General features: G+C 31.3%; 1 long non-coding RNA gene across 1 annotated transcript; it reads left to right on the forward strand.

Annotated features, from left to right (window-relative positions):
- Nucleotides 1–728: 728 nt before the first annotated feature.
- Nucleotides 729–1,537, forward strand: LOC121214882 (uncharacterized). The gene is made up of 2 exons (XR_005910631.1): nt 729–928; nt 1,206–1,537. It is a non-coding gene; the product is annotated as an uncharacterized lncRNA (long non-coding RNA).
- The last annotated feature ends 16,952 nt before the right edge of the window (nt 1,538–18,489 follow it).

The following is an 18,489-nucleotide window of genomic DNA, read 5'->3' on the forward strand; positions in this document are numbered from 1 at the left end:
AATATTAACAATAGAATAGCAAATAATCTAAAGTTTAAAAAAACTACAAAAGATATAAGTAATTACATAATAATAATAAAATATAATAAGACAAAATATATTTAAAATTTAGATAAGTAAATATAATAATAATAGTAATAATAATAATAGTAATAATAATAATAACAATAATACAAAGATAATGGTATAATATAATAATATAATGGTAATGAATAAGTAAATATAAAAAGAAAATATAAGTATGATAATAACTAGATTAATTAATAAGATAACAAAAATGGACTAATTCGGGATAAAAATGAAATTTAAAGGTCAAAGCTATAATAAAATAAGCAAAGAATGACCAAAATGAAAGGGCGCGAAAGGGCGGAGAGCCAAATGGGTAAATAAACCAAACCCTAGACACGTATCCGCTTTCTAGCATGTCAATGAGCCAAGGACCGGATTGAAAAACAAACAAAATTCAGAGGTTAAATTTAAAAAGAAATAAAAACTAAATGAAAGTGGCTAAATTAAAAAGAACAAAAATGCGGAAGGACCAATGTGCAAATAACCCATCAAGCAAAAACACGCGGATCCCCCGGAAGCGGGTCGGGTCGTGCTCGGATAGGCCCTAAACGGCGTTGTTTTGGCGTCTAGGTTCCTAACCCAAAATGGCGACATTTTGCTTCGTTATTTAAATCTAATTTTTTTTCTAAAATTTTTATTTTTCTTCTTTCCCAAAAACAAATCCCAAAATTCTCTCAACCCTCTCTTCCCCCTCCAGGCTCCAGCCAAAGATTCGGCCATCGGCTGTCGTGCCGGCCGCAAGGATTCGAGGCCAAAACCCCCGAAAACTCGGCCAAACCTAGCGAAGCAATGAAGAAACGTTTCGTTTCTTCTCCTTTTTCGGCGTGGCCGTTGACGGCAAGTAGATCGGCCAACATAGGTAAGTTTCTTTTCCTCTTCCCTTTTTTTATATTCGTATATAAAATAAAAAAATAAATCTTAACGTGAAAAAAAACGAAATCAAACGAAAATCACCTTGAAAAATATATAAAAGTCGAGTCTCTTTTCTTTTTTGTATTCAATCTTTTTGAAAATAAAAGAACCCCCTATTACAATATGTTTTTCGCGGCCTTTATAGCCACTGATACATTATTTGCTTTTGATTTATTATTGTTTCTCTGCTATCGTCTGTCCTCTTTCTTTCTCTTTTCTTGCAGGTGGTGGAGTCAACAGTGACGGAGGGCAGATCCCTTTGCTGTTTTGGTGAAATGGCGTCAGAAAGGGTGCGTCAGGCCCCGGGACGAGGCGCGAGCGGCGCGATCCAAGGTGGCAGCAGCTGGGTGCGGTGCACATGGGGGCTAGGGTTTTCTTTTTTTGCTGACAATAGTTTAGGTCGTTGGGCCTTAGGGTTTGATTATTTTGGGCCAATTGGACCTCTTTTGCAAATGGACTATTGATTATTTTTATTTGCTGTTTAGGGCCTGGGCAAATTTATGTCTGTACAATTAGATACTTTCTTTATAAAAGAAGTGGATTAATTTTTTCAAAAGAGTATAAGATGCCTTTAACCTAATATTTATAGACATTTTTATTTTTTCATATTCGCAAAACCTGAAAGAACGCTGGTATCCCGATATGGATAGACTAAGCTTGGAAGGGGAGATGTCACACGACGAGCATCCTCAGATTTGATGGATTTTGTTATAAAAATCATGTAAGACTTGAGTTGTAATTTTTAGTTTTATAAATGGAGCTTTTATCTAAACCCCTCGCTTAAATCATACCATTTGATTTTTTATAAAGGATGTAAAATCATTTCACTTGGACATTAATTTCATTTCCAATGTCCAAATTGACAATTTTAATACTTATTTTTGTTATAAACAAGAAGATAAGACCAAAAATTGTTATAGGAGCTAGGTAGATGTGCATATATAAATAAATCAATATTTCATTGTAGAGTTTTCCTTATACATAAATATAATTGCTTAATCGGTAACGACCAAAGAATAAGATTATTTAGAGTTAACCAATGTTAAATGGACATATTAATCAAAGCTAAATAGTTTAATGGAGGCAAAGTGCAAACACGACAACTAAATAAAACCTGAATAGACTAAAAAGTGAAAAAGAAAAAAGTGGTCCCCTTAGAATATGCCTAAGGTATCTACATAAGAAAGTATGACTTTGTTATAAGCACATAATTACCACATCTTAAACCTTTAAAAACAATACAAAAAGTGATAATTAGACCAATGATATTTGATTTGCGGCAATTTTATTACTATGGGTTGGCTGTTCGGAAAAGTATGAATTGTACGAAAGGTTTATCTTCTTCACCAAATCTTGCCTCTTCCCCCCCTTTGTTCTAAGTTATCCAACACCCCCCCCCCAAAAAAAAAAAAACTAATGCACTTTTATGTTCATATTTCTCCAAGCCGTCCATCCAATCCAATCTCTCTTAACAAAAAAAGAAAAACCCTTATCCACCATTATTTTACTTTTTAGAATATTTTAATATATATGGTAATCTTTGGACTTTGCTTATGAAATTTTGTTTTGCTTTCTTCTGTATGCCCTTCCAATATGTAGAAATAATCAACAAATAAAATATTAGGAAATGTTCTTGTACATTTATACATTCAACCTAAAGTTTTAACACAGTTTCTCCTTTTTCGGGTTGAAGAGAGCAAAAAATTTGCATAGAAAAAAGAACCATAAATATTGCTCGACTGTTAACAACTTAGGGTTATTTATATTATTTATACGTGATTAGAATATAATTTTGAACCCAATAAATCTTTGAGCCACCCAAGTTTTCTCTTTCTTCCAACTGACGACCACAATGATGTATGCACTTAGAATTGATGTTTCAAATATTAATTAAGGAATAACAATTCATATTGATTGATTGATTGATTGATTAAGTAATTGTAGAGGCCAAATAGTAAACAACTTTCATGTTACTGTGTTCTTTCTGTTGAAACCATTCTATGATTGTTTATGCTTATTGGATGTTTTTGTTTTTATTTATTTTAGCTTCACTGTATCCAACTAAGCTTTTCTTCCCGTAAGTTCTTTATGGGTATATATACAATTTACAAAATTAATGTCAATTTTTTTTAAAGAAAACAAAATTATTACTTTTAACTTAACCCATGAAATCTTTCTACGGATAGTTTCAAATAATTTCAAACATTCTTTTCTATTAAAAGTCATTTTAGTTATACAGATAACATCCTTATTTCCCTCTCTAGAAATATGTTGTAGGAATCATTGTCCAATCTTTATCAATAATTGATGAATTCGTATAATCAGAGTAGAGTTCAAAAATGCCATGAAAAAATTTTGAATAGCCTTCACAATCTCTACAAATTAATGTTAACTCTAAAAATTAAGTCTGTTAAATTCGAATTAACATATAAAAATAATAATTCTTTTTACTATTTTATATGAATATTCTATATTTTTACAATGTATGAACCTAAAATTAAAAAATTGCAGTCTTTTCTGAAAGGAAGAAAAACTAAGTGTATTAAAATTAATGATTTTATTTTTACAAAATCCTAGTATGGTATTAGTGCAAGTATCAGGTCCATCACACATATATTTAACTATTAAAATTGGATTAGATTTTTCTTCTTACATATCTATTTAATTTTTAATATTTATTTTTTAGTCTTAATTCAATTTTTCGATAACTTTCATTCTTAATTTTTAAATTTTAATTAAATTAATTTTTTAAAATAAAAGGTTAATTGGAATCATAAAAAAGTTTAACAACACTAACACGACATCTTGAGTGATAGTTCATGTGTACTTTATAAAATTTAAAAAAAAATAGAAACTTTAACAAGTTTAAAAAAAAATCATAATTTTCTATAAAAAAATTATCTATGTCAACAATAAAATACATATAAATTGACATGGACTACCACATCAATATCATTAAAATTTTAACTATTCAATCAATTTTTCGTTCAAAACAAATTAATTTGATTAAATTTTGAATATAAAAAGTTAAAGTGATAAAATTAACAAATGTTAAAGAACTATATTTATCATTATTTATTTTTCAACAAACTAGATTAAATTTAAGTTAAAAAATTTATAATAAAAAAATAATTATTTATATAATAAAAAAGAGCGTGATCCCCTAATAGTATCAATCTTAAATATTTGAGCGTGCTTGGATAGAGATATATTTGGACCAATTATGGTAATATTAATGAATATAAGGTTTGTAATGAGATTCAAGATTTATTTCTGTTAAAGCCATGATCTACTGCTAATTTGTCTTCGAATGATGTTGTCCACTTCATCACTCAGATTCTGTATTTACTTCTTTGGTTATAATAAATCAATTTGCTATATAATATATATTACCCTTAGGAATCACAATTGGGTTGGTACCTCATTTTATTACTTTCAATTCCTAGACTTTTTTACTTCAATAGTAATACCAACGAGACCTTAATTAATTATTTTTTAAAATCGTGGACTTCTCCCAAATCAAAAGTGTTTTTTTTTCAAAAGCATTTTTAATAAGTATTCTTAAACTAAGCCTACGTAGGGGTGAGTAAAATCCGATTCGATTCTAAAAATTCGATAAAGAATTTAAATTTTGAATTAAATAGTTCGAGTTATTTGAGTTAATTAAGTTATTTGGATCAACTCAAATAAAAAATTAAATTTTTCGGTTTAACTCAAATATGAATTACACAATTCGAGTTATCCGAAAATCCGATTAAAAAGGGCAAAACTACGTTATTTTGATCAATGTTTACTCATTAAGTTAAAAGGCAAAACCATTACATTGTTTATGTAGTTAAATAATATTGTACTTCGTCTACTAGTTAAATAATCGATCCATATAAACGCAACATTGAGTATAAATAATAGGATTCGTTAACTCGACTTGACTCGAAATTGTTTTACTTAATTCGAAAAAATTCAAATTGAGTTCGATTACTAAAATAGGATTTATTAACTCGACTAATTCGAAATTTTTTGATTCAATTCGACTCGACTCAATCAAATACTCACCCTAAACCTATGTATATTGACTCAAGCCTCACTAGCTAACAATCAACTTAAACTTAACACCTCAACTAACATCAAATCCAATTTTTTTTTTCTTTTTAGATATTGGCTTGCATACTTAATCGATTCTCTTTTTATTATGAATTTGTTTTTATATTAAAAATATCATTCATAAATAATTTTAAAAATAATTAAAATAAATATAATTATTATATATTAAATAAATGACATTTATCGACCATATGAACTTATATGTTGTCAATACATTAAATATAAATTCTATTATTATCGTTATTTTACATATTTTCCTGAAGATGTTAATCATCTGGACTTTGCTAAGTCGCCCCCTCAAACCCCATCCAATCTACTCTGGTTCTCCAACCAATTTTGTTTTCTCCAAAATAAAGCTTTCGACCTCCCTTCCTCTCTCCATTCCGTCCAATGATCAATGCGGGATACTCTTGGGCCTCATCGTTTTTTCCAAAATTAAAGCATTTGGCCTCCCACCCTCTTTACTCTTCATCTTCCACTCACGTTGTGTCCCTCAAAACCTCTCCCCTCGTTTTCTGGTAACGATGGTGTGTCATCATGTTCTTTCTATCTTTTTCTCAGTGATCATTGACCTGGCCACATCGCCTCTTAGAGCATCAACATATCCGCATAGCCACCCCATGTTTAAATGATGAAAACAAAACATCAAATAGCAAAATATCAACACTAAATTAAAAACAACAAATAACACAACGTTCATGTGCTTCTGTTAAATATTTTATTTTATTTTAATTTTTCATAATGTTTTTTTTCTTTGGTCCATATGTCAATAGTTATAAGTCAATTTAATTTATATATAGGGTAAATTACGATAGAGTTCACCCAACTATAAAAAGTTACAAAATCATAACTATTAGTAATTTTTTTTACCACTCAATTATGAAAAGTTACAAAATGGTCATCCCATTATTCAATATTTTTTTTGGTCAACAATTGGCTAACGTAAAAATGTAAACACCCAAAATCTAAGAAAATTGGGTGACCAAAAACGACAAAAATTGAATAGTTGAGTGACCAAATGAGAAATTTACTAATAATTTGGTGATTATTTTGTAACTTTTCATAATTGGCTAACCACAAAAGAAATAAAAATCATTGTTGGGTGACTACTAATGTAATTTACCCCTATAGAAATTGGTTATATATATTGCACTTATATATAATATATTGTGCTTATAGATATAATATATATTATTAGATTTTTTTGTTAATCAGTTAATTACCTAGTTTCAAACTGAATTAATCAATAATCAAAATTTCAAAAAAAAAAACCCTTTAACCACCTTGGACCAAATTAATTTCGATGGTCAACCAATTAACTAAACTAATTTGGTTTATCCAGTTAATTTGATTTTAACAGAAGTATGTATTGGAGTATGTCCAAAGACTAATCATATGGTTATTGTAATAACATGTTTACCTAGTTTAGTAATAAAGGCTTTGTCATTATTGTTTTTAGTTTGTATTTATGTGTTAGATAAACTATATAATGATAGAGTCCAAATAATGATATGATTATTCTTAAATGTTTTTAGTTAAGTATTATTATAGGCTTGGACAACAATAGTACATTAAGACTAATATGTTCTTAGTTGATGGCAAGTGTTGTTATGGATGTGTGATATCAAGTCAACACATAAGTGTATGTTAGAGAACAATATATTGGGCTAACCTGCTATGAGAATGCTTAATTAATTATGTAATAGTTACGACATTTCTCATAGTGGTAATTGTATGTATGATCCTTAGACTTGAGATCACCATTGTTCCAACACCATGAGTCATATGCTTTGACATAGTTAAACGTCTTTCTTAAATGATTGTATTATAAAGACTGATATTGGGTATGCCACAAACTGTGTAGTAGGATGTGAGTTATCAAGATAGGATTTGTTCTTTTTACATAATGAGAGCAATATCTCAAGCCTTTTGATTGAGTGAGACTAGAAAAGCATGGTCATGATCAAATGAGTTTATATGAGATATCACACTTATTTGTTTATCCTAGTCTACTCGGGAATCAAGAAATAAGAGATTATACTATACAAGTGTAGTTGTTCCATGACTTGGGTTCAATTTAGATATCAAGGAGAAAAAGATATACTACATAATAATATTATCAAAGAATGTAACATTAGAATTGTTTTCATGTTGCAGCCAATGTTTCAGGATCCTAGAGGGTCACACCTTTTTAAATTGATTATAGAAATGTTCTAATAATTAATTTAATTTCACAATGTTAAAATTAAACATGATATGTGTACATACTTGAAGCACATATATAGAGGGTTCAACTAAAATAATATGAAAATATGTTTCACATATTTTAATATGATACATCTACCTTATCAAGTTTATTAAATATAGTATACAATTCAGTTAATGGGGATTAAGTTAGGATTTGAAAAAAAATGATGTCTCATTATGGAAAGGCGCATATCAAATTTTAACAAAAATCCAAACTTGCCTCTTGATGTTTAATTACCATTCAAAAGAGATTTGAATAAAAAGAAATTTAAGATATCATCCTTTTTCAATGGTTACCTGAAAATCATTCTTTGGCTAGTAGCAAGGGTTCTCTTTTTTCTCATTGAAAAGTTTGCAAAGTCATTCTAGTCATTCTTCTTCCGAATGTATCATGTAGAAGCTGAGACGATTTATTAATATTGTGCTTTGTCATTGTGATATAAGTGACTGCCTCTCCCTCGCTCTTCCTCTCGGACGAGTGAAAAAGATAAAAATCAACACTAATACAACAAACAAATCATAATAACTACGTGTGGTGTTGATCACCTATAAACAAGTTATCGTTTATAGAATAAATATAACACCAAAATATAAGAAATTAAGAACAACAGTGTCCACAAGTGCATAGGTCAAATTGTAATATGATTTGTACAACGAAAAAATTGGAAGTATTATGAGGACAATACCCAAGGGAGGATGGAATAAATAATGAAAACACTTTTACAATAACAAATCTAAGTAGTATTAATTATTTCTTATATTACGATAAACCATAAAATAGATTAAGGGATAGAAATAAATTAATAAAAATAAATAAATAATGAAAAAAAACAAACGAAATAAATCAATAAACCAATCAGGAGGATTAACTCGCTTTAGGGTTTGCAACTAACTTTGGATTAGGGTTTTATGGTGGATTAGCTATCAATTAACCAATTATTTCCTCCTGACCTCTAATTTATTAATCGGTTGGTTGATACTTTTTTATCTCCCGGCCTCACTTTCTAAACCAGGATAAATTACAATTTACTGGATTCGACTTATCTCCTGACCTCGTCTAACCTATGATAACTTCCCAGGGTTGTCAAGCGTAGTGGTTTAAGCACAAATAATTTATACAAACTAATCCCTTTGGGAAAACCTTAAATCCTCCATTAATCAGATCCACATCCACGTGTTAATCTCCCCTAAGGGATTTATCCACTCATGTTATTCATGATCTCAACTCCAATTGAATAAATCATGTAAAGAACACGACCGAATCGTAAGAGAAAAGAGATTTGAATAATCGTGAATTGCATATCGAATAGGGAACGGAGTAGCAAATCACTTGATTGGAATAAATAAATAAAATGAATGCAAAAGAACATAAACTGAAATACACGAAATAAATAAATAAATAAAATCTTGAATCGAAACTAATTTCAAGAGGAAAACAAGAAAGTATTGAAAAGCTGAAAAGAAAATAAATTAAATCTACTTCTAAACTACTGGGATTTTTGAAGGCGTTTAGGATGACTTAGTTCCATCAAACCCCTAATGTCTTATTTATAGAGGTGTTGGCAGCTCAAATTAGGTCTTTGGCACGTCTTAGGTCTTTATATAAGTTTGATTGTGCAGAAAAAACTAACCCCGATAGACTTGGGTAGCACATCGATGTGTGTCGCACCACACCCCTTGCGTGACTCGACATGACACCAAAGGTCTACCTTGTATCGTCTGTTTGGTACTTTGACATCCCAAAAAGCTTGTGCATCACACGACCCGTGCTTCCATGGCAATTAAGCATTTATATCTTCATTCTACACGCTCAATTAAACCAATTAGCACAACCTAAGGCTCGTGTCAGCCTATTGGGTCACAACACCTACAAAATGTGTTAAAAAACACTTATTTTATTAACTTTTACTCCTAAGGTCTAATTATTGAAAACGGAATATAAAATCCTAAATTGCCTATAAAATAAGCTCCTTAAGTTCAAAATTGGCCCTGATTGACTACTACATTTGACAATAGGTCAAATACCCCACATTTAAGTCTTTACTTGTCCTCAAGCAAACTATCCAAAACAAAATAAAAACTGAAAATAAACTAAAATGAAAAATAATAAATCAACGTACAACAAAAATAAAATGTACTTGAGCCGGCTTGATACATGAGATTGGATCAGAGTATTGACACTCGAAAGATTTACCTAAATATGTAATTCTAGCTGGAAATTTAAACAATACAAAATTATTTATACCTAAATAGATTAGTTCAATAAATTAAAAAGTAAACAAGTTAAAGAAAATTAACTATATTTTTCCATCAAAATGTATATACAAATATAATATTTTATATATAGTAAGATTAGTACTTAATTAACTTGATTTAATTAAGTATAATTAATTAACAAAAGCTAACCATTAAACTTATTGAGTGGAAAAATCATCACCAACCACTAACCCTTATTAGAAAATGGTTTAATTACCATTTTTAACCTTTGGCCAATTACAAATTAAGTCCGTAAGTCTTTAGCCAATTAAAAACTTATAGTTATTAAACTTTTATAATTTAGTCCTTGCACCCTAATTAAGCAATTAATAGATAAAATTGATTAGCCAAACATCAATATTCTTTTATAAAAATTTTATAAATATTCATATTTAATATTTATGATTTCGGTTTATGGAAATAAGGTTCCAAAACTACCTTTTTTAGCATTACTGAAAATCGAGTTGTTACATGTTCGCTACAAAACAAGGCTGGTAGGTAAAAGCTAAGCTCAAAAGGAAGGAATTAAATATAATGAAGTATTTTCCCCTACTAAGAAGTATTCCTCCATTAGAATTTTGTTAGATTTGATAGCATAGTTGAATTTGGAGCTAACTTAACTTGATATGGAGATGACTTTCTTCTATGGTGATTTAGAAGAGGAAATCTATATGGCTCAACTAGAAGGGTATAAGGTAATTGGTGGAGAAAATTGGGTTTGTAAGTTAAAAGAATCATTGTATGGGTTGCAAGAATCCCCGAGACAGTAGTAGAAGTGATTTGATAGCATTATGAGAAGGCATGAGTACACTAGAAGCAAATATGACCATTGTATATATCTGCAAAAGCTACAAGATGGATCTTATATTTGTCTCCTCTTGTATGTTGATGATATGTTGATCTCTTCAAAAAGTCAAAGAGAAATAAATAAATTTAAGGTTTAGTTGAATTCATACTTTGAGATGAAAGATTTATGTGAGGCCAAGAAAATACTCGACATGGAGATACATAAAGACAAAAAGAGAGGAAACTTTGTTTGGCTTGAAAGTAATATCTGAGAAAAGTAATACAATGTTTTGGTCTGAATGAAAATACAAAAACATGTAAGTACTTCATTTTATTTTTAGTTGAAACTTTGTTCTCAATTGTCTTCCAAAAGTGATGAAAAATGAGAATATATGGCAAAGGTTCCATACGCTAATGTAGTTGGGAGCTTGATGTACGTGATGGTGCGTACAAAACTAGACATTTCATAAGCAAGTGGAGTTATGAGGTATATGCATAATCCTAGTCAAGGATATTGGCAAGTTATGAAATGGATTCTATGGTATCTTCTAAAAACTGTAGATATTGGTTTAATCTTTGAGCAAGATAAACACTTGGTTTGTGTTTAATTGGATATGTTGATTTTGCTTATACTGGTGATTTGGATAAAAGTCGATCTACTCCTAGTGTCCATTCACTCTTGTTAGAGCTCTAGTAAGTTAGAAGCCTTCCTTGTAGTCTACAGTAGCTTTGTCAACTACATAAGTAGAATGTGTAATAGTTTCAAAAGCTATTAAAGAGGTTGTTTAGCTTAATGGGTTGTTCGAAGACTTAGGAATGGTTCAAAGTCACATTAGCCTTTATTGTGACAATTAGAATGTTATTCACGTAGCGAAAATCAAGTTTATTATTAAAGAACAAAATACATTAACATGAGGTATCATGTTTTGCAAAAAAATATTTAAAGAAGGAAAATTCTACTTTAGAATATTGCAAAAGTTGAAAATCCTACAAATATAATTACCAAGGTGGTAATAATAATCAAGTTCTAAAGATATCCTACAAGTTTGAATACCTACAGGTGTAAGGCGCTCGAGAGTACATCTGGAAGCACTACTAAAGATATCTTTATTAGATTTTAGGAGTGAAAGACTCAAGAAGTTGAGTAGGATTGGATAACTCATCAAAGGTGGAGATTTGTTGGTGTTTGTGCATTTCTAATCCTACATTGAAAGGGATTGAATTTAAAGCCTCACTTTTACTATATAAAAAGGCTTTATGCCTTAATTTTAAGCCATCTTGACCATTCGTCTTTCCCCTTCTCATAAGTGTATACATTAGTATACTTTGGGAAATCCTTTCAATTAAAGGTTCCATTAGTTTGTAAATTTTTTTTGGATTAGTGAAGTTATCATCCGATATTGGCGCTTGAGGACATAGGCAATTTGTTGAACCTCATAAATTTGGCATGTTCTCTAATTTATTATTTTATTTGCATCTATTGGTTTTTCTATCTCATTTAATATTCAACAGTAATTTGTTAAGTTAATTCGTTGCACTTGAGTGGGTAGTTTCAATTTGGTATCAATGTTCCCAATTCAATTTTGGCTTTAAGTATTAAAGCTAAATTTGTGTGGGATATTACCTGATGTCTTCCATGAACCTCAAAATCTACTTCGCCATCAACCTTCTTTGGATAAAACTCTTTACTAGATACATTCTCATGCATTCTGATAGTTTCAAATTTGGTGGTTAACATTTGTAGCTTCAACTGATTCGCTGTGTTGGTTTCTTCATATATAGTTTAAAAGATATCTCATGCTTCTTTTGTAGTGGTGCATTTGGATATCCTTTTGAACTCTTGTACATCTACTTCAAAGAATATTATGTACAGTGCCTTTGAGTTAGCCTTTGCTAACTTCTCCTCCTTAACGTTCCAACTGAGTTCAGATTTGGGTGTTTTCAGCCCAAATGTTTTAGTTGCACAGGGCTCCCAACCAATAAGAATAACACGCCAGACCTTCTCAACTATAAAATTTAGAAAAGTCTTTATCATAGCCTCCTAATATGTATAATTCAAACCATCCAACATTAGTAGACGTGTGATTGATGACCCTTCCATTTAAATCAAGAATCAAACCTGGTATCATCATTTAACCCCTCAAGTGCTAAACTCTTATACCAATTTGAAAGAAAACAATTGATTTTTTTCAAGAATAGTTAGAGTAGTTAAAGGGAGTAGTTATAACTGTCAAGCATAATTGGAGAAGAAAAACAACACAAAAACAATTGGTTACACAATTCGATTTTTATATACATCTACATTGCTTTGCCCAAATAGACAATTCAGTATATTTAACCTCGTACAAACAATTATTAAAGTCCTACTACTCACCAGTATAGTAATCTTACCTTTGATACCTAATATCTACATTTCTCTCCCCTAAGTTCTCCCCCTAAAAACTTTATTTGTAAAACCAAGTGACTCACTTATTTTACCAACAACAATGCACTCTAAAAGCAAATCCCCAAAGAGCAACTTAAATGCTAAAGTCCATGTACAATCACCTAAGCAAGTATCATATATTTTAACATTTTTGGACTTACTAACCTACGAATAAATTACAATCACAATTCAATCAAAATATTAGCTAAACAAGCATTAAGAATACTTTAATAAAGTCTAAGATAATTCGAAGATATCCAAGAGAGGTCTTCAAGTTGGTCGATTCAATTTCTTTAATCTAAGGGAACTAGTTTACTTGATTCGATTCGATTCAATCAGTGATGATTTTTAGCTCCAAATAATCTATCTTTAAAAAAAATCAACACATATCCACGAAATGAGCAAAGTCATGGGAAACTATTTTGTTCCAAAATATTTTTAATTCCAAATAAGGCAAGTTTCAAAATCTGAGTAGTTATAGGCACAATTGTAATTGCTTGGTGTCATTTCCCTAATAACTGTCTCAACAAAATTAAAGTACAATATTCAATTAAAAATGTTCCAATTTCTTTTTCTTTTTTGGTCTACAATGAAATAAAAGTCATATACTAGTGGATATATATATTTTTATTTTTAATTTGTAATTTGACTTTTGTCCAAATTACTGAAAGTATTTTCGATCTAATCATAGTTGAGAATTAAGTTACCAGAAACAAAAGAGAAATTTTGTCGTACACTTCAAAAAATATAGGAATAGGTTTTACCAAATCAATTAGTTATAAATTGTAACATCCTACCCGACGAGATCTGAGTGGGTAAGGTATTAACAGTGACTAAGTATGTAAGTCTGTGCGTGTGCCTTTGGGAGAAGTCTATGTTGGGCGAGCTTGGTGGTTTGGTGGACTCCTCTGTAAAGTATATACGCCACTAGTTGTTAGAAAATTATGTTAAATCTTTAGTTGAAGAACTATTTGTTATTATATTATTACTTCGGTTGAACGATTTAGTTAGACAAATAAGAATTGGTTAGAATAGAATTAAGTTACTATAGTCAATAAGACTTACATTTATAATGAGAGAGAAAGTGCTTAGTCATAAGAATCGAGGGAGTTTAGTGGGATAATTAGACTTATCCACTAAACCTAGCTTTTGTGTATAGTTGTATAAGGTTAGTATTGGCTTATTGAGTAAGTTTTACATTTTCTCTTGCACTCACATTTTCATCTTAAATTTTTTTTTGCACATTTCTCTTGGAAAATTTTAGGCAAGAAGCCTGCTTAATGATTTGGGTTCGCTGTATTCAACCAAATCCTTCGTTGTTTTAGCATTTACTCAAGACACTCTTGAAGATTTTCGTGATAAGGGCAAGAGTCCTATTGTTTGAACTTGCTACACTTTCTAGTGAGTTCCTTCTTACTCCATATATGTGTAATGTCTTGTTTATCTTTCGTTTAAGGTAAGTATGCATATTCGGTGAATATAAAATATTTGTGCAAAAGTGATGGATATTTGGCGAATATAAAATATTTGTGCAAAAGTAATGGATGCTTGTCGTTATTAGTCTGGTTTGGTCTGCCCATGTTAAAGATGTAAGAACTTTCGTTCGTATTTAAGCTACTACTCCTTGCTTTTGAAATGAACAATATGATCTAAAACATGGAAATAAATTTATGGTGTTGCCTTTAATGCCTTCAATGAAATGAGAATTGAACTGGAAGATCATAAGACATGATAATGGTCGTGTAGCCTCTAGTAGGGTAAGTGTTATTGCAAACCAAATTGGTAAATTATGATAAAAGAAAATGAATGAACGAATGATATGGCTCTAAATAAGGATTTGGGTTTGTGGCTAACACAAAGAAGGTTGTTTATATGATTAAATAGGTGTAGTGCACACGCCAAAGGAATAGTGTTCGACGTATAGTCTCTCTATGTTTGGTATCCGCCAACTAGCGAATTGTGTGACTATGTTGAGTTGAAAAGATTTACTTGCATTATATGGGACTTTTGTAATGTTTTCCTCTAAAATTCACTAAATTATTTGAACTTACTTAGTTACCTTTCCTTCTTAGGCATGCTGACGAAGTAAAGGAATCTCTGAAGATTACGCTAGAGGACTATCATCGCCGTGAGACTTCTTATATTTTGTATTACGCATGACATGTGGGTGGTGTCATGGCATTTACATTTTGAAGAATTTATTTTGTATCTAAACTCATGATCATAAACCTATGATTCTGATGAAATTTCAATGAAGTATTTATGGTTTTTAAAGGGTACTATCTTATTTATTCTTGAATGATAAATAGTTCATATTTTATACTAATTCAAACTATAGTTTGAATTAGCTTATGCCAGATACAATTTTAAAGACAATGATTCTAAGGTTGTGACGCGCCATTCTTGAATCTTCCTTAAGGATTGGGTTTGGAGTGTTACAAGTTTGGCATTAGAGCCAAGGTTTAACAGATTCTAAAAAAAATCGAAGGTAATGTCACACCCCTTTCAGGCATAGTACACCTCTAGCTTAGTCTCTAATGTTTTGTACTAAGATAACACTTCTTTTGTAGTGAGTAAAGAAAATGTTTAATAGCTCTAGTGAAGCCACTGGTGAGGAGATGGAAAGTCATGCCCCCACCCAAGAATAGACTACCACGACCAAGAATAACAACACAAGAAATGCATTTAGAAATATGTTCTTTGCAATGATGACTTAGTTGTTTGACCAATTCATGGGAAATGATAAATAAATAAATAATAATAATAGCCACAATAACTGCAACACTCTTTTCAACCACAACCTGAAATGGTTCGTCCGACTCAACTTGCTTCACCTGTGCCTACTACGACTCCCCATAAGGTTGATCCTATTCGAGAAATTCAAAAAAGAGGTGTCAAGGAACAATAACTGCAACACCCTTTTCAACCACAACCTGAAGTGGTTCGCCCGACTCAACCTGCTTCACTTGTGCCTACTATGACTCCCCATAAGGTTGATCCTATTTGAGAAATTCAAAAAAGAGGCGTCAAAGAATTCATTGGTGATAAAAAGATATGACCTTATCGTAGTTGCATAGTGGTTGTCTCGGCTGTATAGAGTTATTAAGGACCTAAAATGTAACAATGAAGATAGTTTTTGATTTGATGTATCATTGTTGGAAGGAGAAGCTTACCAATAGTGAGAAACCTTGGTTAGTGTTACCTGAGAACCAATGGTCGATTGAGATTTCTTTCTAGAAATGGTTTGTTATGGAATATGAGTGCGAATTCTTCTGGCTTAGTCATTACACTAAAAAATATGTTCCAAATAAAAAGAAATGTGAGACAAATTTGAATGGGGACTTAGAGATGAAATCTGAGCTTTTGTGGTAGCTTTTGAATGCAAAACTTTGGCAGAAATGACAACTAAGGCCTATAAGATGGAATCGATTATCAGGGATAGAAACAAAAACATTGAGAGAGAAAGAATGAAAAGAGGCAGATCAAGTCCTCCATTTTAAGAAACTGAAGGACCACACCTTTTTAGCTTCAAGGAAAGATTCATCGACTACAAATGTGAGGTATTCAGCAAGTCAGTTGTGTTTATGGCTAGTTCTAGTGGTTCCAGAATGGTAAAAAATGAATATGATACTATGGAATGAGTCATGATGGTGAGTAAGAAGAAACTAGGAGCTTATTTTGGTTGTGCGTCCAAGGACCACCTGATTAAAGATTACCCGTCTAAGTTTCAATTTAGTACTGAGCAATCAGTTAGAATGCTACAAATAATCCAAAAAGAGAGTATATCTGAGATGGCATCTAAGTTTAGCTCAGTAAAAGGATGACAAAGGAAGAACTTTAGTAAATCAAGTTTTGATGCATCAGCTCGAACAAACGTTATGAAGGCTAAGAAAGATGTAGATCTACCAGAGGTTATAACTGGTAATTTTTCTTTTCCTGGCAATAGTATTTATGCTTTGATTGATCCTGGTTCCACTCATTCTTACATCTATACTATGGTTATAGAATGTCTTAGTCTTAAGATAGAATACTTTGAAACAAATGTACTGATTATGAATCCTTTGGGTTAAAGTACTGTAGAGAATAAGTTGATCAAGAATTCTCTATTAGCTATTGGCGAACATAAATTTATGGTAGACATTTTGTTGCTGAGTTTTCATGAGTTTGACCCCGTCTTAGGATTAGATTGGTTGACTAGGCATAATGCTTTGGCCGATTTTCGAACTAGAAGTGTACGCCTAGTAAATGCTGAGGGTAAAGAGATATTGATGTCTAGTAAACAATCAAAATTGGCGAATAGAATTATTTCTATAGTGCCCGTTAGAAAGATGATTATTCAGGGCGCAGATACTTATTTGGCGTACATCATGGATATGCCCGAGTCCAAAAGTGAGATTAGTTAAGTACCTGTGGTGAGAGAGTTTTTGGATGTGTTTCTTGTGGAACTTTTTAATATGCCTCTTTAGAAGGAGATAGAGTTTTTGATAGAGTTGGAACCTAGGACATCCCCTATATTGTGTACACCCTATAGAATGGCACTGTTAAAGCTTAATGAATTAAAAGAACAGTTGCAAGATTTGTTGAGTAAGGGTTTTATTAGGCATAAGTGTGTCACCATGGGGTATGCCTATTTTATTTGTTAAGAAAAAGGATGGACTAATGCACCTGCGTATAGACTACCGTCAATTGAACAAAGTTATGCTAAAAAATAAGTACCCTCTACCAAGAATTGAGGATTTATTTGATCAATTAAGTGGGGTTACAGTTTTCTCTAAGATTGATTTAAGAATATCTTATTACCATATAAGTATTAAAGGTGAGATGTGTTTAAGACAACTTTTCAATCAAGCTATGGTCACTATGAATATTTGGTAATGCCTTTTGGGTTGACCAATGCGCCAGCTATATTCATGGATTTGATAAACCGAGTGTTTTAGCCCTACTTAGATTAGTTTTTAGTAGTCTTTATCGATCATATACTAGTCTACTCTAAGAATAAGATCGATCATGTAGAACATTTAAAAATTGTGTTAAGAACCATGCGTAATAATCAGTTGTATTCTAAGTTAAACAAATGCGAGTTTTGGATGAAGGAAGTGCATTTTCTAGGGTATGTTATCTTGTCAGATGGTATCATGGTGGATCCTATTAAGGTTAAGAAAGTTCTAGATTGGACCTCGCTCAAGAACGTTTCTGAAGTCCTTAGTTTTTCGGGGTTAGCTAGGTACTACAAGAGGTTTATGAAGGGTTTTTCGATGATAACATCGCCTCTCACTCGGCTGTTGGAAAAGAAGGAAAATTTTGTTTGGAGTGATGATTGTCAATAGAGTTTTGAGAAATTGAAAGCAGTTCTGACTGAAGCTCCAATATTAACACAACTAGAACTTGGGGTTGAATACATAGTTTATACAGATGCATCTCTGAATAGGTTAGGATATGTGCTTATGCTAAGAGGTAAGATCATAGCTTATGCGTCGCACCAGTTGAAGCCTCGTAAAAAGAACTACCTACGCATGATCTAGAATTAGCAATAGTGGTCTTAGCATTGAAACCATGGAGACATTATCTGTATGGTGAGAAATGTCATATATTTTCTGATCACAAAAGTTTAAAGTATATAATGACTCAAAGGGACTCGTATCTACGCCAAAGAAGATGGTTAGAACTGTTAAATGACTATGACTTGACCATTG

Source organism: Gossypium hirsutum, chromosome D02 (assembly GCF_007990345.1).
Source record: "Gossypium hirsutum isolate 1008001.06 chromosome D02, Gossypium_hirsutum_v2.1, whole genome shotgun sequence".
Lineage (NCBI taxonomy): Eukaryota > Viridiplantae > Streptophyta > Magnoliopsida > Malvales > Malvaceae > Gossypium > Gossypium hirsutum.